Source organism: Micrasema longulum, unplaced genomic scaffold (assembly GCF_059751315.1).
Source record: "Micrasema longulum isolate JH-2025_06_02 unplaced genomic scaffold, ASM5975131v1 h1tg001213l, whole genome shotgun sequence".
NCBI lineage: Eukaryota > Metazoa > Arthropoda > Insecta > Trichoptera > Brachycentridae > Micrasema > Micrasema longulum.
Window position 1 is genome coordinate 180,844 of NW_028278400.1, and position 20,862 is coordinate 201,705.

Sequence of the window (20,862 nt, forward strand, 5' to 3'; positions counted from 1 at the left end):
TTTGTGAAGTTAAAGAGCTGAAACCTTTATTTATGCGGGTGAGATTCTCTTAAATGTTCTTCATCTCTGTTGTAATATGTTAATATAAACAGCTCCCCAGGGATTTGAATCCAGTCCTTGTCTACAAAAATATGACTTCAACGCTTGCGTGGACTATTATGGTAGTCCTTAGGATTTCACTCCAAATTTAATACTCGTGTGCAAATTTAACACTCAGCATCTGCGTGGCACTGAGTAGATTTGCTCTCGAAGAATACGCGGAAGCTTAACTCGCAAATTTCTACGAGTAAAAAAATATCAAAAAAGTGTCACCCTGGATTACAATGTCAGTCCGCGCGACTACTCTTATTTAGTTTATATAAGTTTTGGTTACTTCATGTTCAGGGATATATTCTGTTAAGCATTATAAACCATGTTTAAAATTGGTTCATAATTTTAATTTTTTCTCGCATTTTCTTCTTCTTCTTCAGCCTTCTGTCTTCTACTACTGGATATTGGCCTTTTCTATATCCTTACATTTTTTTCAGTCGGCTGTTGTTTTCAGCCAATTTTTAACCCCCACAGCGGCTATTTCTTGTGCCTTTTTTTTTGAGGTCTTCCGATGCCTTTCTTATTCTCCCAAGGTGGAGTCATGTCTTGCAACATGTTCTGTCTATTGCTACTTTAGTCTTGCTACGCGATCCATGATATCCACTTTTCTGGTTCTGTTCCTCATTTCTTATTCTGTCTCTTGGGCTTATACCAAGCACGAATCTTTTCATAGATTCCTGTGAGCATTTGAACTTCACCAACGACATCTTCTTACATACAACTGTCTACTTATGACAACACTTTATATTTTATTGGCACATCTCTGTTGTTTATGTGTTTCCTTACTAGTGTGGGTGTATGTGTTGCGGCGTTTGGCTTACCTGTCGGGGTCTCTCTGTACACGCTGTGTGTGACTTTTGTACGCACAGGCGTGTGCGTGAGGTAGGATTAGGCAATCTTCCTTTTTACCTGCATCCGTCCGCTCGGGGCCTCGCGTCCCTGCTGGAGCCTGCAATCGGTCCCGTCGGTGCCTTATGGCCTCTCGCCCAACACCCTACTACGTTCTTTTCAGAATGTGGCGAGGAAAAGGATTCACATATATATTATCACACAAGAAATAAGAACAGCTAACTTACATGGATAACACTATTTATTTTATAAGAAAACTGGCGTGTAATACAAAGATATTTTATTACACGTTCAATAAAATCTAACTTACTTCGAAGTTATATCTAACACGTGTTTTATAGAAGACTTATTTTATGTGAGGAAGCACTGCAGTTGAGTTTCGGACAAGGAGAGAAGGACGGGCCTTGAACTTCGCGCCTTTTATAGCCTTTGTTCTTGTCGCCCTCTACTTCCGGCTGGGTATCGAACCGCAGGCTGGTAACTTAACGAGCTGCGTTCGCTTGCGTGGTTTCGCTCCTTGGTAGGTCCTTGAGGATTGTTTATGACGGAGGCGCCACACTAGGTACACTTAGTGTATATGTACTCGTATTCGAATGTACTAAATGCTTTATTTAATTCCATACTTAGCATATTTTTTTCTTTATCTTATAAACCCTCCAAGTATTTATGCGAATGAAATAAATAATGTATAGGGTGGTTTGAATCCTTTACAATGTTGAAATATGTATCTGCTAGTACTTCAGAAATAATTATTTTCTCTGTCAGAATCAATTATAAGATATGCTTTGAATTTATTAGCCTTTTCTATTAGTACATACATCAACCCTCATACTCAAATTATTAATTTAATAACTTGTTCTCGCAGCAACACGATATTCCAATATCAGTTTTGTATAAATCTGTAAACATTTTACCCGTCAAGGTTGTAATATGGTCTAAGCTGATTTTTCAGCATGGGTACCTTATACGAAAATAAATTGAACCATGTAAGAATATAATACTAGGTTCACGGGTGTAGGTAGGCTATTCTACTTAAAAATTTTTTTTAAATAGGGAAAAAGAACTTAAGATTACAATACATGTAAAATGATTTATTATTATTTATTTATTTGCTCTCACATAATAAGCATAAACACAGGATTTTGATTCTATGGAGTTGGAATTTGTGTCTCAACAAATGTCAAAGAAATATGTTGTTAATAAAATAAATAAATAAAATCAACAAGTTTATTAAAGGAATTAAATAAATAAATCAAATAAAATTTTACATTAATATAAAGTTGCTTCGACTATCAAACTAAAGTGAATAACCCCTTTTTCATTTGAAAGTTTCTTTGAATCCCTTAAAATATGTTTGTAAATACAAATATGTTTTTCCTTTAGAAAAATGATTTTTCAGCATCTGAGCAAGTTTTTCATTATTAATTTTAATTCTTACCATTTAATAACTTTTAACATTTTTTTTATTTTTAATATCATTTCCATTTGTAAATACGAGTACTTACTACAAACTAGTAAATACCTTTTTGACTTTGATTTTAATTTCTAAATTACTTTCATTTATGTTTTTTTCCTTCTCTTTTTTGTACTTAAATAAATTTAAAAAACATAGTTAATAAGGAAATAGAAATAAATACCTTGGATATTATTTTAAAAAACATGGAAACTTTAATGGTCCATTAGAGTTAAGTCTAACTGTGTAAACTATAAAATGATGTAAATGTACCTTATGTTTCCTAAATAAATAATAATAAGAAAATAAGAAAAAAGTAAAATAAAAAATAATACCGTTTTTAAGACTTATTACTAGAATCTATATGCATGTTTTGTATGTATGGTAGTTATTTTAATATTCCGGCCGCAACTCGTAGAAAAATTAACAATCTGGACCAGATTAGAAAAAAGTTTCCCATGCCGCTTTTTATACTAATAATATCTTCGATAGTTAGTTAAATCAATCGTTGTATCCAACAAATTCACAATACGAGTAAACCAACTCAATTTTTCCCTATGGGTGGTATGTTAATCAAAAATGTTTCATAATACCACTCATTTGTGTAATGAAATCATAAATTCAACAATACAGAAACATAATTAAACATCTACATAAAAATAATCATTTTACCAGAGGCAAAGAGATATAAAGATTTAAAAAGAAGATAATGTCACAAAACACACATCTATACAAGGCAGCAATTAAAAATGATGTAATGGAAAACGAGAGATAGAATGTTTTAAAATCTAAACACTTTAAATAAAACGCCTTATTTACGCGAGTTTTGTTCAAAAAAACATTTATTTATAAATGTATTTGTACTTGTAACAATCATGTAAAAATGCAAAGTAAATAATATGATTTGTTATGAATGAACAATTTATCGAAAATATAATTATTAAAATATAATTATTAAAAAAGTATTAAAATAAATTCCAAACAAAAAAAAAACAAATATTAGATACACATTCATAATAAACATTTTTTAAATCAATTTAAGCAATATTATTTTCATATTAAAACAGGGATGAAGAACATTTTCGAGAAGGTAATATAGAAGTCTAGGCATCTACAGGGCTTATGATCTGTCATTGGCTGGTTTTAGTGGCCACTATACATCTGTGTAACATTCACCATTCTGCCTATGTTCGAACATCTATATTCCTTCATTTTTTTTATCTGTTGATGTTTGTGAAGTTAAAGAGCTGAAACTTTTATTTATGCGGGTGAGATTCATAGATTAACTTATTAACTTTCATTCATTGATTAACTTTTTAACGATTCAATAATTAACTTAATATATAAAATAAGTTTGTAATAGAAAAAAAAAACACGTATAATTTTATGTACAAAATATATGTTTATAATTTGTTCAAAGTTATTTTCGAAAATATATGTAAAAAATGGTGTTATAGACGAAACATACAAATAAAGTTTAAACCTGTTGATAGAAAGATTTAATTCGTATCAGGTACATAGCTTACTCGATAAAACTTTTGAAGTAAGTAATTGTTTTACCGCCAATTTTGTTCAATTAGAAAGCTTAACCGCTGGCATCGACATTAGCTTCCTCTTTACCGCAAAACAAGTATTATCTTGTTAAGTTCGTTGCTCAATACTTGCTTTTCAAACTCATTTTGCATTACAAAACAAGAAAAAAAAAAAAAGGCCATAGTTTTTAAGATCCGGAATAACTCCCAAGGAGGTGGAACCCAGTTTTTGTCAAGAAACGTTTGAAGATAATTAAAATACTATATTATTAATACTTCAAGCATTAAGTTTGTGGTCGATTTATACGATGTTACACTTTATCGGTCACCTTATAAAAACCTATTAAGCTTACCCTCTCCCTCCACCCCCTCTACTTTTTTCATTAATTCTCAAACAACCGAATATTTTTATTATTTTATTAGTGCATGTTTGTTCTAATCAGTGCATGTGCTTATTAAAATGCATGTCGTGATGGTTTTATATTTTTGTGCAATAACTATGGTGAAGGTGTATAGTGGGTTTTGCATGTTGGTTTGCATGTTGGCTTAGTTGGTATCCTGACGAAGGGACGGGTACGTCTCGAAACCAGTAGACATAGAAAAGTCAGATACTGGCCATATACAAATATTTAATAACATTAATTAAAATACTGTTCATGGTTAATTTTTTTTTAAATATAACAGTTTTAGGCCATCTTGAAAGCTTTTAATTAATGACAACCCTAGGTGAAGCACAAACTGTCCACGCAATCTCTTCAGGCCTTCCGAATGCGTGAAGTGTGAAAGTGCAGAAAAAGGCTCAAGGGTTATTTGTTTGTTTATGTGACCTATTGTCGGCTGGTTAAAGTGACAATTAACCCTTATACTGCTAAACAACGATATATCGTTGTTGTTAATCCCTATCATAAAGTTCTAACTAGACTGATGCTGACGTCATAATCCCCAAAAGGGTAAATGAATTCGGGAACTGCTTGTTGCACTTAACCGTCAGTGGTATAAAACATTTTCAAAACATAAACATTACTTATTCGACGGGTTATTATTTAGTTTCGTACCTTTTTCAGGCCTACGGAAAATTTAATACAAAAAATATTTTCTTACGCGCAGTAAAAATTTAAGCATTAAACTGTACAGCAAAGTTTCTTGAAAATGATTTTCGAAAATTGATGAAATTCTCATTATAAATTTACTTATGATGTTTAAATTCGCAGTGCTTTTAGGAAAAGAGAAACGTCTAAACACAGGAAACTTCTAGCTAGTCGGGACCTGAAACAGTGAACTTCTTTACATTCCAGAAATAGTGAAATAAAAAATAAATCAATGTTAATAGTAAGATTTTTAATCACTTATATGACATTTGAGGAAAATAATTATATTCGGTGTTTTCCTCGCTATTAAACCCGATTCAGTGATTACGAAAATATCGATGTACTTCCGTAATGAATAACTAATTGAATACTTTACCTTTAATATAAAAACTCTTATCTAGTGAGGTCCCTATATCACCGGAAAACCCCATAATTAAGAATATAAACAAATAAGTAAAGAGCCATAAAACATAAAAATAATTCAACATAGAACCTAATGATTGTCAATTAGGACGTTTGAATATTAAAAAAAATCATTTGTTCATTTATTATAATGGGTACCCACAGTAATAAGAAATCAAAACGTTTTAGCTGTTCATTAGGTAGTAATTATTACTCTACTAACAAAACGTAATTATTACTATAAAACTCTATTCTACAAACTATTCTACAAACAAAACGTAAATGAGGTATATCAGCTCGATATTGATCCAAAAATACTTCAGAAAAAGTTTTTTCGATTTCGTGCTTTTCGGAAGAGTCATATTATTAATTATTATCACTATCACTTAAAAAAATATCGTTATTGTCTTATTCACTTTCGGAATAGGTTCAGCTGCTAAGCCTCCGAGTTTCTCGGCGAGGTACTATTATTTCTTTATCACTTTCACTATCCGTTATCATTTTGAATGATATATTTTGTAAATTTATTCATAATAAAAAGGACGCTTTGCAGAGTTAAATTGTTAGTTAGAGTAACAAAGTAAGATTAAAAATATATATAAATGTAATAAATATGTAATTTACCTCAGCTGTTTGTAATTTCGGCAACTGTTATCTATCTCGCTCAATCTATTATGCGTGAACTAGCTATTAGTGAAACGGAATATTTTTCTTAGAAGAGATATCAATTTGTGAGACAGTTGTACAAAAACATTTTTTTTTTTAATTAAAATTATATTATAACAACTACCAAGAAATAATATCACTTCTTAGTACATTTACCGGTTACCTTTAAGTTTCAATCTAAATAACTCCCTACAAACATTTGGACTTACTCAAAATATTGTTGATTAAAATAACTTGAAGAAAAATTTAAAGTATTTTTAGGCATTACCTACGAGGTAAAATAATTTATCCAGATGAAACTCACCGACATCAATAAAGGGTTCAGCTCTTTTAATTTGCAAAAGTCAACAGATAGAAGAGTTGAGGTAATGTAAAAATAATCATGAATGTGGATGTGTAAACATACCCAGAATAGTGAATATTTCGCAGTGTGTAAAGTGGTCATTTGAACCAGCCAATGACAGATCATAAGTCCTGTAAATGCCTAGACTTCCAAATTCCCTTGGAAAAAATGTTTTCCCTCTCTATTGCAACAAATATCAAGATATATTTTACTCAATTTTTGTTTAGCATGCATTGATGGAAGTGGTAGGTTTGATAATATATAACAGAGCACTTTGCCCCGCAATCAACAAAAAAACTATCATAATTATTTCGTTTCAATAATAACAATGCGCCTAGAGATTGCAGTACGAGATCAGTTTTGTTTATTTTTATTTTCAATTTAGAAAGGGTTTACAACCGCTGTACGAAAATTGTCTATTTGCGGCACGAATTGCCTATCTTGCTCACTCCATTGGGTTTGAATTAGATATTTATGAAATGGAAGATTTTTCTTGGAATTGTTATTAATTGATAAAACAGTAGTGTGTTTGGAAAACAACGTATTCGATAAAATATTTTTGAAATGTATAAATAAGAGGATTTCTGATTAGATTCTTGAAAAACTGCGTAGCAGCGTAAGGGTTAAAGTATGTTAAGTGGTAATAAAGCTAGTCCAAGACAGATCATAAGCCCTGTAAATTCTTAAACTTCCATATTTCTCTCTTAAAAATGTCGCCCTTCTTTCGTATTTAACTGTTATAACAGATATGGAGAATATTTTTTAGAAGGGAATATTAAAGTATGTATAGACATTAACAAATATTAAGTTCTATTTCTGGCTGTTTTAATAAAACGTATTGCAAAGCGTAAAATTTTTATTCAAGTTAAAACATCTATATTATAATTCCCTCATCTGTTATTGTTGGTCAAATAAAACGACGGATGCCCTGATTGAAATGTTGGTGATTTTTCCGAATAATTAGAAAATTAGAAAATTGCACAAAACAGTTTGTTTTTCTAAGGAACAACTGCACAAAAGAGTTACTTAAAAAAAGTTGAAGTGAAATAATTGTTATAAAAATGAACAAAATAAGAAGGAAAATAATATAAATCATTGTCCATATTTTGACGAAAACGCAAAATTAAAAATATTTTTTGTCTGGTTCAACTTTCTCAACCCTTTCGTCCCAAGTTTAAATTAAAACATACACGAAATCAAAAATTTATTGGCTTACGTCACCTACCGTAATAAAAAGTCGGCAGTTATTTTTTAATTACTGGTGTCTTGGTACGTCTCTATTTTTCTGTTTATTTGTTTATTGTCTACAATTCGCAGGAAATTTCGTTTCTTTACTTTGACATCTGGCTTCCGGTTGGTTTGTTTGTTTTGGAGCTAATTCCTGTTTTCCTTTAAGATATTATCCTTCTGATGATATTTATCCTCTTAGACCTGAATTAATTCCTCTACATAAAAAAAAATATATTTAACTGTTTGAATCAGAAGAATTCTTTGAAAATTATTGGTATTTTTTTTTAATTTGATGCTTTAGAAATCATTTTAAGTAAAAAAAAATCTAAACAGCAGGTCTCACATTAATATTCAATCAAAAAAAATCATTTTAAAGGTACGTTTATTCAATCAAATAAATGCAATTTTACTGAAATATGTTAAAAACTTGTACATAGTTTATAAGGACGACATTTTTGACACGACAATTCGCTCCAAAACCAACAAACTAGCCAGAGGCCAGCTGTCAAAGTTTAAAACGAACTTTTCTTTGTGATGCTGATTACTGACGTACACATAAAAAATAGAGCAGTTAAAAAAAACTAGGGGATCCAGTAATAAAAAAACAAACTAGCCGCTTTTGAATTTCGGTTGGTATGGAGTAAAAAATCGTTTAATTCGTTAACAATTGAATAAACACCCGGCCCAAAAGAGTTAAAGGCATTTTTTATTTATTTTTTTATTTTATTTATTATTTACATACAATATTACATTTTAGTTATTTTAAAACATTTTTAAAATTACTATTTTTTTTACAGGACTCACCAAGCCAATGAATATGGCTTGTCGGTAAAGATCCTTTACAATTAATCATATTATAATCCTACATGGTTTTATAATAATAATTACTACTAACTTATTTTAAAAGCGACAATGAAGAAGAATAAGGAAAAAAACGAGAAAAACAGTGTTAATTGAAAATAAACGTTTAATAATTCGGTATTTATTACGGATAAAAAATATTATTAAGTACTAAAAATTTACCCATTCAAATACAGAATAAGATTTTTTATTATAACCACATGACATAATTTAGGTCTGAAGGGGTTAAGGTGTTTAATACGAAGTGGCGCCTATAAGATTTATATCATCAATCTCAGAATGATAAGGCGTCAACGTATATGTAAAAGTATGTAGGTAGGAATATAAATAAATACTGACCTCACACAATTCATCCCCTTTAGGGTGAGAATAAGGGTAAATGTATAGTGCTGTGAAAATAGGGTAGGAGATGTAGAATGCGTAGACAAGGGGAGAGGGCCGCTAAACAATGTACGAAGTTACTATTATTGTAAGTAAATTTTGGACCAATGAATGGCAACTGGGTTACATACAATTAAGCAATTTAAATAGTATCTACCTACATAATGTTCGACTGTGTGAAAATACGCAATTATTTCTAGTAAATTTAAAATGTAGTTTTTATTTCAGCATCGTTGCCTGATCCGCACCCAGAAGTGCGTAGGGTACTGCATTATTATACTAACCGCAGCGTATATTGATATTTTTTATCACATGAATGTGAGATGATCAATGTTACGTTTTAGGTGTCATTCCAGGGACTTTGTAATACTCCGGTAATATACCTTTTTAAATGTATAATTTATGTCAACTTAAGCTTGTATGTTTTTTTTATGTATTTTATTTTGGATACATGTAATGCAATAAATATTAAAAACCTTTTCGAAAACGATTTTTTTTCTTCAGTGCTTCCATTTGTTAATTTCAGCGAACTAAGAAATGAAACCTTTATTAGATGATTTTATAAAATCAGCATGAACTAAAAAAATCCGAAAAAACTTTATTTAATCTGTTTATATCCAAAACCTTGATTGTCTGCAATTATTTTGACATACAATGCTGAAAATATTAGGAAGGGCGTCTCTCAATTAAAATAATATCTTTATTTATAAAACATGAGATAAAATTAGTGTTACCTTAAATCAAACTAAAAATTAATAAAAAAATATTGTCTGTAAAACATCAACAAAAAACTAGTTTCAATTTTACGCAATTTTAAAGTTATGAAAGTTTTTATTAAAAATGTAATTTTTTTAATCATTTATAAATCCATTAAATGTTTTTGATTAGTGTTTATAATAACGTTTACTGCATTTTTTTTCTATTTTGGACTATGACTGTTTTTCTGTTTCTTAAATATTATTTTTATTTATGGGAAACATATTTGCTCCAACAAATCGGTTTCTTCGACCAGGCATTTTCCATATAGGAACCGATTGCAACATTAGGCATACTAATATTTCTGGCTTGCCGACCGTTCATATACTGAGCCTACTTCTAGTACAAGCTCAATTTGTAAAAGCTAAAATAGTGTTTTTTGCGCCATTTTATTTTATATTAAATTCATGTATAAATAAATACATTAATCAATAAAATTAAATATTTTTAAACGTATTTTGAATTGTGAAATATCAAACAATTAGATACTTTATGTTAATTTAAGGCAAACTATTTTTACTTTTTTCTAATTTACTGTTAATTATTTTTATAAGGTGAAGCTTTATCAACAGTATTCTAGCTTGAAAACAAAATGATAAAAATATAAATTTTACTCAAAAAATTCGTTTTGTTTGTGTGTTAATTAAATAGAAATAATTATGTATAAATGTTGTTTGCTTCGATTTTTTTAATTATTTGCATGTTTTTTTAATAAAATTTTACTAGTCATGAGAAAAAAAGATTTGCAGGTATTTTATCAGGAACAAATATTTATTTTATTTCACTAAAATAAAATTACTTTCACTATTATAGTTTAAAACAACCATATTCTTAACGTTTTTGTTTTCATTTAATCATCCTTCGAGGGGTGAGAACGTTCTTATAATTGAAATTACAGTTTCAAATATTTGCGCTTTTGTAAATCGTTAGTTAAATATGTTGTCCCCTAAATTTTGAAGTAATTCATTACACAAAGAGCCACATCAAAGGTGCACAGATGTTGTCAATTATGTAGGCATCTGTGATGGCTCCATTATTACTCCCACCACTATATTATATATTATACACTCACCCACACACAAAGCACAAATCTACACATCAATTACCAGAACAGAGCAAGGATTTTGTTGTTTTATTTAAATTTGTATTAAATAAATATTTTTATTTAAACTTCTACAATGCCATTAAAAGGTTATTTTTTTACATTAAAATCAAATGAAACCATAGAGTAATAAACATAATAAATATCATAGTTTATAATGGAAAAAAATATTTTAAAAAATATGTATAAATTTATATTTTGTTTTATTTTTACCTTAGTTTTCTTTCCATTTCATAGCAGTTGCTTCGTAGAAAAATTTAATTTTTAAAATTTCTCATTAAACCAATGTTTTTTTCTCAGGTTTTTATCGTTACGGTAAGTATTTTTTTAACGTCATTAAATATTTGTACATAACCACTTATCGACGTTTCTGTGTCTACCGGGCTCAAGATTCAGGACACCTACTAAACCAACATGCAAAACCCACTATACACCTTTACCATAATTGTTGCACAAAAATATCAAAACTAAAATGCCGATTTAAAATTACACGCTTTAAGTAGGTTACTCTTACTGCTTTAAATATTAGTAAATATTCGTATTTTACAGACGGTATAAATATTTGTCTTTTATTAAAACTTTCAACTAATGTATATAATTTTATTTTCTGTTAATTTTTTTTTACTGCTGATATTAGAATGTTGTAAAAGGTTTATCGAACCGTTAATAAAAAAAGTGTTCCATCATTTAGCAATACATACGAGTATATCTTTGAGCACGTAAAATAATTTAGAACATCTCATGAAAAAAACATGTACATACTAGCCAATCAAATGTCCATAAAAAAATCTAAATATATCAAATCTTTCCATTTTATGTTGCCAAAATTGTTCTGCATTTCCGCTGAAATATCTGCGGAATAATTATTTTCTAGTTTATACCGATTAAAAGGGTTTCGATAAAGTTTATGGCACTTCAATTAATTATTACCGTAATTGCGCATAACAATTATACGGAGTGTCCTCTCATTAGTAACTATGCCACATAAGTATCTGAACAACGAATAGGCCATAAGAATGACTGATAGAAACGATGTTGGAAAAATGAATCTCTATAGTTAGTGGTCTCTCGGTAAAGTTAACATAAACTGTTCCAGTTGTGCACATCCTTGTTTTCCACCTTTTAACTAACTTAAGTTTAACTGTAAACGCATTTTCGTCCCATGTTGAAGTTTCAGGGTTTTATTTCTGGCAGGGTAAACATGAAAAAAAATACGGTTCGACACTGCAATATTTCATTGTTCCCGCAGTACCCTTAGTGTATACAATTTGATTGTAAATTAAAATCTACCAAAAATAATATTTTTAACATATTAGGACATATTAGGACATACAAGCATTCAGCTTCTTAACAATTATTTAAATAAATTGAATGGTTTTAAAAAAAAAACGAAAACGCCTTTTGTGTTAAATTTTCATAAATAAAAAAGCCTAATAATTTTTATAAATAAAAAAGCCTAATAATTTTCATATCGTCAATTTTGCTAAGCATAAAAAAGGAAAGTGTAAAAATGTGAAAATAAAATGTTAATTAAAATTACTAGAACTAAAAGTCCTGCTATTGTGTAAGTAAGTATTGATATCATAATAATAATTCGTCACACAATTGATATCAGATGGGCTAATAAAAGTAGAAAAGTTTTTTCTTATTTGCAGTGATTTAATTTTAACTAAAATATAATTATGACTCTTAAAGTTAATATTAAATGCAAGTCTTTAAGTCTTTGGTGATATTTCACATTGTTATTGTTCGTTTACGTACTCTGCTCTATTTAACAATGAATATTACAATGTTTTAATTTTGCGATTTAATAATGTTTTAAAATAATAACTTATGCATTTAATTTTTTTAGACAAAATTGATACTTTTCACACATACACACACTCACTCACTCTCTCTCACACATACACATTTTTTTTTCTACATCTACTTGTTTATGCAATATGTATTTTTATGGATTTCGGTTATTGCTTTTATTTGATGTTTTTTTTGTTTGTTCGTGTATATTTTCTGTATTACTGTTGATATCCCAATTAAATTAAATAAAATAAAAATAAAATGTCGGTTCTCATATGGTAGAGCATACTTTGAAAAAATAAATAAAATAAAAGATTATCATCGTACGGTCCACGGGTGAATCGAGACACGAAATCAGATTTAATTCTCTCATAGAATACATAATATTAAAATAATCAACGGAATCTATACTAAAAAATATACCTGCTATGAAATATATAGAAAAAAATATTACGTAAAACGTATGTTTCTCATTCCATTATTGACTTTGTCCAGGCGGATGAATAATTCATTTATGTGGGTGAAATAGAACTTTGAACAAGTGGATTCGAATCGATGGCTTCTCTCAGGTAAAAATCGTGGTATTTGAAATCGAGTGAGGATATGTCAGCAAACCAATGTTTGAGCATTGCTGAAAAGTAAATGTAAAAAGGGTGTAAACTGACTACAAACAGGTCATAAGCCCTGTATACCCCAAGATTTTTTTATTCCCCATCTGTCACAATAAATTTCAATCTTAATAACTCCCTAAGTAGTATAATCCAGCTTTGTCTACAAATATTTATACACCTTAAAAATATTGTTGAGTTGATCATTGTTTTTCGACGGTCGATTAAGTGGCACACATTAACAAAACAGTAGATACGCATAAGATATTATTCAAAATAAATATTCCAAACAATATCGTTAATAATTTTATGAATGCAGACAGTTATCGACGATGAAAAACGACTTTGGATTTGATGAATATTTAAGCAGCTGATTATGGAAAATACTTTGACTAGAACAGAATAATGTAGAATTTGCTTTGATAATTTGATTAATTTAATAAGCTGATTAACAATTTCTCCTGCTTTCGCAAACATGGATTAAATGTTATAATTATCATTTCGGGTTCTCAAACAATGCTCATAACTTGGCAAGACGTGACTAACCTAAATTGCTTCCTTGGTCCAGATGTTGAACAAAGCAATCCATAAACAAAGTTTATTGAATTATATACGAATTAGAAAACAAAAAAAACTAGCAATCCTTTATTTTACATTCCATGTATATATACTTTTGTATAAAAAGGACCAGTAAAAGGATAAAAATACAATTGTAATAAAAACATTTTCCGTATTTATAATTTCTTTGTCTAATTAAAATTTTTTGTCAAAATTGGAAATAACGTATTTTTTTTCGTTTAAAAAATATAAATTAATATCTGTTATCCATTATTTTTATAACACACTGGCGGACCCGACAGACGCTGTCTTGCCCAAACGTTGGCTTGCCTGGTTGAACAAACATTTTTTTCCGTAAATAAGGACACAAGTAATTTATTTTGGACTTTTTGGAGCTATTACTAACTATTAGTAGAACTAAGGAGAAAATACGGGAATTCGTGTTAATGGTATAAATTCAAAGCGCGATTTACCCTGAGCATTCTAAAATTATGACCTTTAATGCATGCCCAACGCAAATTTAGTCATTTTTAAACCGCCAAACGGGTTTTGACTTGACTTCGACATTGAATTCGAAACCAAAAGAAAATAAAGAACTAAGATAGACCAGATCTTGTCTTGAGGTAGTATTTTACTTGTCCTAGCTTTAATTTTATAAAGTTGTATTTTATTTCATTTGTACTTGTATTAAGTATAAAAAATTATTTACCATTGTCGGTATAGACTGTATAAGTCCTTCAATAAATACATAAATAAATAATAATAAAAGAAAAATGACTGTGCCGTGAAAGCGTGCAAAAACTGTCCGCATAAAAGCAAAAATACTTTTCATTGATATGTAGGTACCTAGGAATTTGTTTTTAATTGAATTCGATTTTTATTTTTTATATTCAAATACTGAATTTAATTAGGTACCTCAGTATTTGTTTGTAGTTGAGATCCAAAACATAAAAAAAATATTTTTTCAAATATATAATTATTTTTGTAAATGTCAAACTCTGCGCTACTTACTAACAGTGGTGCATTTTATGTAAGAGTCCGTTTTTCAAAAATGTATCAAATGTCAGTTAAAACGATTCAAGCATTACTAAAAATCCATTAAAAATAAGTTAACATGTTGAAACTAAGAAATCGCAAAGAAATTAATCTTTTCAGTATCCATTAAAAATAATTTATGTTTGTAAACGTTAAAATACAAACTTTCGTAATGTACAAAAAAACAACCCTCTTAGAATTGTTTGGAACATGATTTTTAGTTGAATGCAACCCTGGAAGTTCGATGAAAAACACATGTTTGTCCCTAATTTTTTTCTGATGAACGTATTGAAGATGTTATTATTCATAAACATAATTCACGTAAATTAGATTATTTCGCAAAAAATCGCATTTAAATTTTACTGGTAGTTATTGAGCCTATAAAAGACAAACATATATACATTATTTTTTTATATATTTAGACATATGATAAAATATAGTCCAGAAACCGTATACGCGCATCAAAGAGAAAGTGACTTAATTACTCTTAAAGGAGTAGTTTTACGTTTTGACCCATTAGTTTTTTTGTAGACGTCGCTCAGTACGCAACTACCGATTTGAATTCAACTATGCTGTGTTGTGTCGTTTTAAAGTGTAGAAATACCGCTTGGATCCTAAAGAAACAGGATGGACTCACAATTAATGTGTAAGTAGCAAATGTAGTACTTAAAAATTGAATTATTTTTCCATCTGTCAGATTGTCAAAGAAAACAAAATGGACATTTTGTTAGTTTTGCCAGGGTTGTCAAATTGTTTACGTCACTTTGCTCATCTAATGAGAGAACTAATAGAAATCGAACCTTTCGGATTAAACAATGCCGTGGTAGACATTTGATCGACATTATCTTTAAAACATCAAATATCATTTAACATAACATAAAAATATCGGTATCCAAATTTATTTCAACAGAGAGGGAAAACATTTTTGAGAAGGGAATATGGAAGTCTAGGAATTTACAAGGCTTATGACCCTGTTATTGCCTGGTTTAAGTGGCCACTTTACACACTGTGTAACATTCTGAAATGTGCATATTCTTTCGCTACACGACGTTTAATTACTTGTCCGAGCTGACGTTGCGTCGGGTTACACGTTGCGAGCCAGAATGGTGTTCGGTCCTGCCAACTTGACGGCTTGGTGGTGATGACTTCCACAACATAAACTAAAATAAGAAGTTAAAACTGAAAAAAAAAATTTTTTCGTTAGTTTTCGCAGTATTTGCTTTAATAAACAAACATAAAAATATATTTTTAGTTAAAATTAGAAAAATTGGGCATTGAAGGGTTTAAAATATAAAGTGAGAAAATATAAATAAGTAATAATAAACAATCCAGTTAAAATAATTATAACTACTGTGTCAACATTACATTAATTTTATATTACAAAATGACCGCGCAAATGGACAAACGTGTCCTAAACCAATGCACTGGCATCCTCTATTGACTCTACAAAGCCCATTCAGAGATGAAACACACACATAGTATGATAATATGGGAGTATTGAGGTTCGGAATAAAAGACACCCCGGAGTTGCGCTGGTAAGGAACATACATATTTCATACAGATATATAATCGTTTAGCTTACAATGATACAGGACTCATAATAAAATAAATCATTTTTTATCACAGGGTGCTTATAAAAATAGTTATCGATTACATTAATTATTACCATTTCCCTATTTTTTTATTTTTATTTATTTAACTTTTTGTACATAATGATTATTTGTACATTGGCGGGCTTATTGCCAAATGGCAATTTCTTCCAACCAACCAATAAAATAAAAGTTTTATTTTTATAATTCAAGTTACAGAACATATTCAATAGAAAAAAAAGATTAAAAATTTAAAGATATATAAAAATAGAAATAAACGTATTTGTTTATAAATTACCTTAAATCGAAACTATTACTCAATGGGAAAAAGGAAAAAAGAGGAAAGAGGAAAGAGGAAATTGACCTATTGACACCCTCTGGCACATAAGACACTGCATTGGTACTATAAATGCAGTGTATTAGGATTAATTTTATTACATCTATATTTTCTTAATTTTATATATTTTATAAAGGCAACGGAATACAACACAACAAATATATCAAAACAACAGTTAGAGAGAATAATGCTTAAGTATAAAATGTCATTTTAATTGTATTCCAAATTGAGCCTAAATATGTTATTAGGTATGTCAAAACTGGCTGCGTGTGTGAAAATAAAGTGAGAGAGTATCATAAAAAAAAATGTATGTTAAGTTTATACAGTTGAATTTTTTTTTTCTTATATTTTTTTTTTAAACAATGTTGCAGAGTCTAGTTAGATGTCGATGTCGAATGAATGTATTTGATTGTACAAGGCCAGGGCACGATTAGTGGGTGATTTTGTTGCTGCATTTGTATTGTATTTCGATAATTGAAAAACTTTTTTTATGTGTCTGGTCCGCCTAGGTGAGATATTTAAACGAATCAAGGAGGGTAGATCTAAGTGAAAATAAGGTAACATGATAATTTTAGGTATTAGGCACCAGTCCAGAAAAAAAAAATTCAAGCAGGCAACAGTTCGTTATAGTCAACTTTCGAGAGGTTAATATTGTTATAATAATTCAAATATAGAGAAAATATCTAAAAGTTAAATATAATTTATCTCTCACCATGTTGCACGATTACCATAGGGTCATCATCATCATTTTCTTTCCACACCTAATGGTGCATAAAGCACTGCATTGGTACACAAATCGCAGTGTATTTTGAAAATTTTTGTTACATGAAGGTAAGATGATCAGTATTACGCTTCGGGTACCAGTCCAGGGAGTATGAAATATTATTATGTAAAAACACCACTTTTAAATAAATATTTCCTATCAACCATGTCAAGAATCGAACCCGAGACCTCTTGCATGGCAGGCAAACGTGCTCTACACCACTTTGTCGGCCTCGTGGTGACACTACACCACGAGGCCGACAAAGTTATTAGTAAAAAGAGTCAACACATCATTTAAATTATTCAATTGAAGTGTCAGCTTTTTCGTATTGATCATTTATTTGAATATCCATTTTGAGAGTATAAACTTACAAGGATTGAATTACGGGTAGGTATAGCAATTTGTCTCTTGTTAGAAGATAAAACTTTTACTGGAAAGAATCATGCAAAAACTTGACTTTTTGCAATACTCTAAATGTACGAATAATATATATTTTGTTTGTCTGTGCTCTATATTAATTTGTTAACTATTATAATATATTAAAATGTAATTGCCTAGCTTGGAACGGGGTATGTACCCTTGTTAGCTGGGCAAAGTGAAATTGGAATTGTATTTCGATAAAGAGTGTGAATAAATAAATAAATAAATAAATATTATTGATTGTTGTGCAAAAACACTAATAAAGCAATAAATTCACATCTTTTCTGCCAGAAATTGAACCCGAGAGCTCTAGTATGGAGGCGTCTGCATCAACCAGTATAAGGAGCTGACTTTTTACCACTCGCTTTCCTTTTTCAGAATTTTTACCCGAGGGGTTCCATCAAGTTGAAATTTCTCTTCCAGGGCTCTGATTCTATTTCTCAAAACTAAACTGTATTTTCCACCATCCTACCTACAATTACGATTGATTGAAATAAAATGATTTTTATGCAACCTAGGACCATCCAAAAAAATCCAAAAAGCATCTGCCATTCTCGTACATACGGTATACAACATGTATATAAAAAAAGGAAAAACTTGCGGGTAAACAATTTTTTATATCTGATACCGTTTTTTAAACCAAAATCGGTTCAGTTTTGAGGTGCGGTAAAAAGGAATACGAGAATTCGATTTCAGTTTGTTAAAATCAGTCCAGAGTTGTTTTTTAGCACGGTATTCGGAGAAGCCTCTGCGAAAGTGCGACAGAAAAACTGTTTTCAAATATCTATTCATCGTAACGCTCCTTTGCTGCATCTGCAGTTTTTTGTTTACTTTGCCCAGCTGTATGAAACAGTACATATGATTTTCTTGTTATATACCCATTAATTTAAAATATTTTTTTATTTAATTTTGTTTTTTACATTTATTCCTGAAATGTTTAAACATTCAATTGTATATGCTTTATAATTGTGAGGTTATTTTTTTTAGTAAAAATCTTGTATATTTTTTAGGTTTATTTTTTTAAATAAATCTTTGGGTATAAGGTAATTTATGTTTAAAAAAAAATATATATATTTAGCCTAATATGTTAGTATTTTTTTTTTAAAGGCAGATTTGCCGTTTATGTAACTAAAATAATAAATGATAATAATAATATTCTCTGAATGATATATTTCTGTGACACAAACTCCAGCCATACCCTATCTTTTCGTACCCTCAAAAGCTGTGACCCTCGCAACGAATCGCACGTTAATAATGATTATCGACACATTCTATCCGCCTATTGATGTGGGGAGATTGTGTGAAAGGTCTTTATGGCGATATTCATACATGGAAATAATGGGAGAAAAGAACAAAGCGCACAAAACACCGAACCAGTTCACATTTATGGATATAGGAGTTAATAACTACGCAGTAATACTTGTAATAATGTGAACTCAGTAAGTGTATGCAATTGTAAAAAAAAAAATAACAACAGAAATTTAAAAAAAGGAAGAGGAATAAGGTCCTAGCGTTTTTATCAAACATACTCAAAACATTGTTGAAAGAAAGTTATATTTTGCATTTGCAATTCATTCCCCTTTTTTCAACCGATTAGTGGTCGCATAATTAAAATATTCTCTCTGAATCAGGTCTTCCCGTCCCTGATCTTTGACAAAGACAACACAAGTTATTCTACCTACCACGATGTAGAATCAACTTGTCAATGGTATAGATATTTTGGTAATCAATCGAATCTCCTCGGATTTCATTGCATTTCATGACAGTGAGATTTCTCTTTTCTGAGAGAAAAGACATTTCTCAATTGTAATATAAATTTTGCTTGTGTTATTTTTTGTGATTTTATTATTATTTTTATGATTACGATTTTATTATAATTTTGTATTACTTTTTTTATTGAATTCATTTTCTGTAATGCTCTTAATTTATTTTTATTTATTTGCACCTTTTACAAAAAATACAATTTTACGTTCACTTTGCCCAGCTAACAAGGGTACATATCCCGTTCCAAGCTAGGCAATTACATTCTAATATATGATAATAGTTAACAAATTAACAGAGAGCACAGACTAATAAAATATAAACTTACACATTTTGATACATATACATACACACATACACATATTTACACACACATATATATACACATCTACATACACACACACGTACATACACCCATGCGCATATACATACATACATGCATAAAACACAGACAATTTATTAATGTTTATAATAAATAAATTAAAGATTTTTTAATAAAAACCTCAAAATTTATCAAATGCAAATCAAATGAAGTACAACTATTGTAAAGTAATGCTAAAAAAAACGTAAAATTTAGGTAACAGTTTGCCTATCCAAACCAAAAAAATTAGTTTCAAGGTACATTTAGGAGGGTTTTATGGTTATTCTACCTATCATGATGTAGAACCAACTTGCCAATGACAGAAATTTTGATAATCAATTATATCTCCTTTCATTTCAATACACTTCATGACAGTGAGATTTTTATTTTTTAAGAAGAGAGAAATTTCTAAATTGTTGTATAAATGTTGATTTAACATTACTTTTTTTTTATTGGATGCATTTTCTGTAGTGCTCTCAATGTTAATAATAATTAAATTGATGATGTTTTAGTTAAAAACTCAAGATTTATCAAATGCAAATCTAATAATGTACATCCATTGTGAAGTAATAATAAAAAAAAACATAAAATTTAGGTTACAGTTTGCGGATCCAAACTAAAAAATGAGCTTCGAGGTATATTTAGGAGGGTTTTATGTAAGACCGAACAAGGATAGGTTAGGTTAGGTTATTCAGGTTAGGTACGGTCCGGTTTTTAAACAGAATAGTTTTATTCAATGTCCGAATACTGTTGGTGTCGACACCCGAGAGATAAAAGAAATATGTAGCTCGAAAAGTTTTACGAGGCTAGCCCTAATTTACGAGTAGAAAAAGGTATTTCCAAGTTTATTTTTCAAAGAATTTTCGATATTGTTCATTGC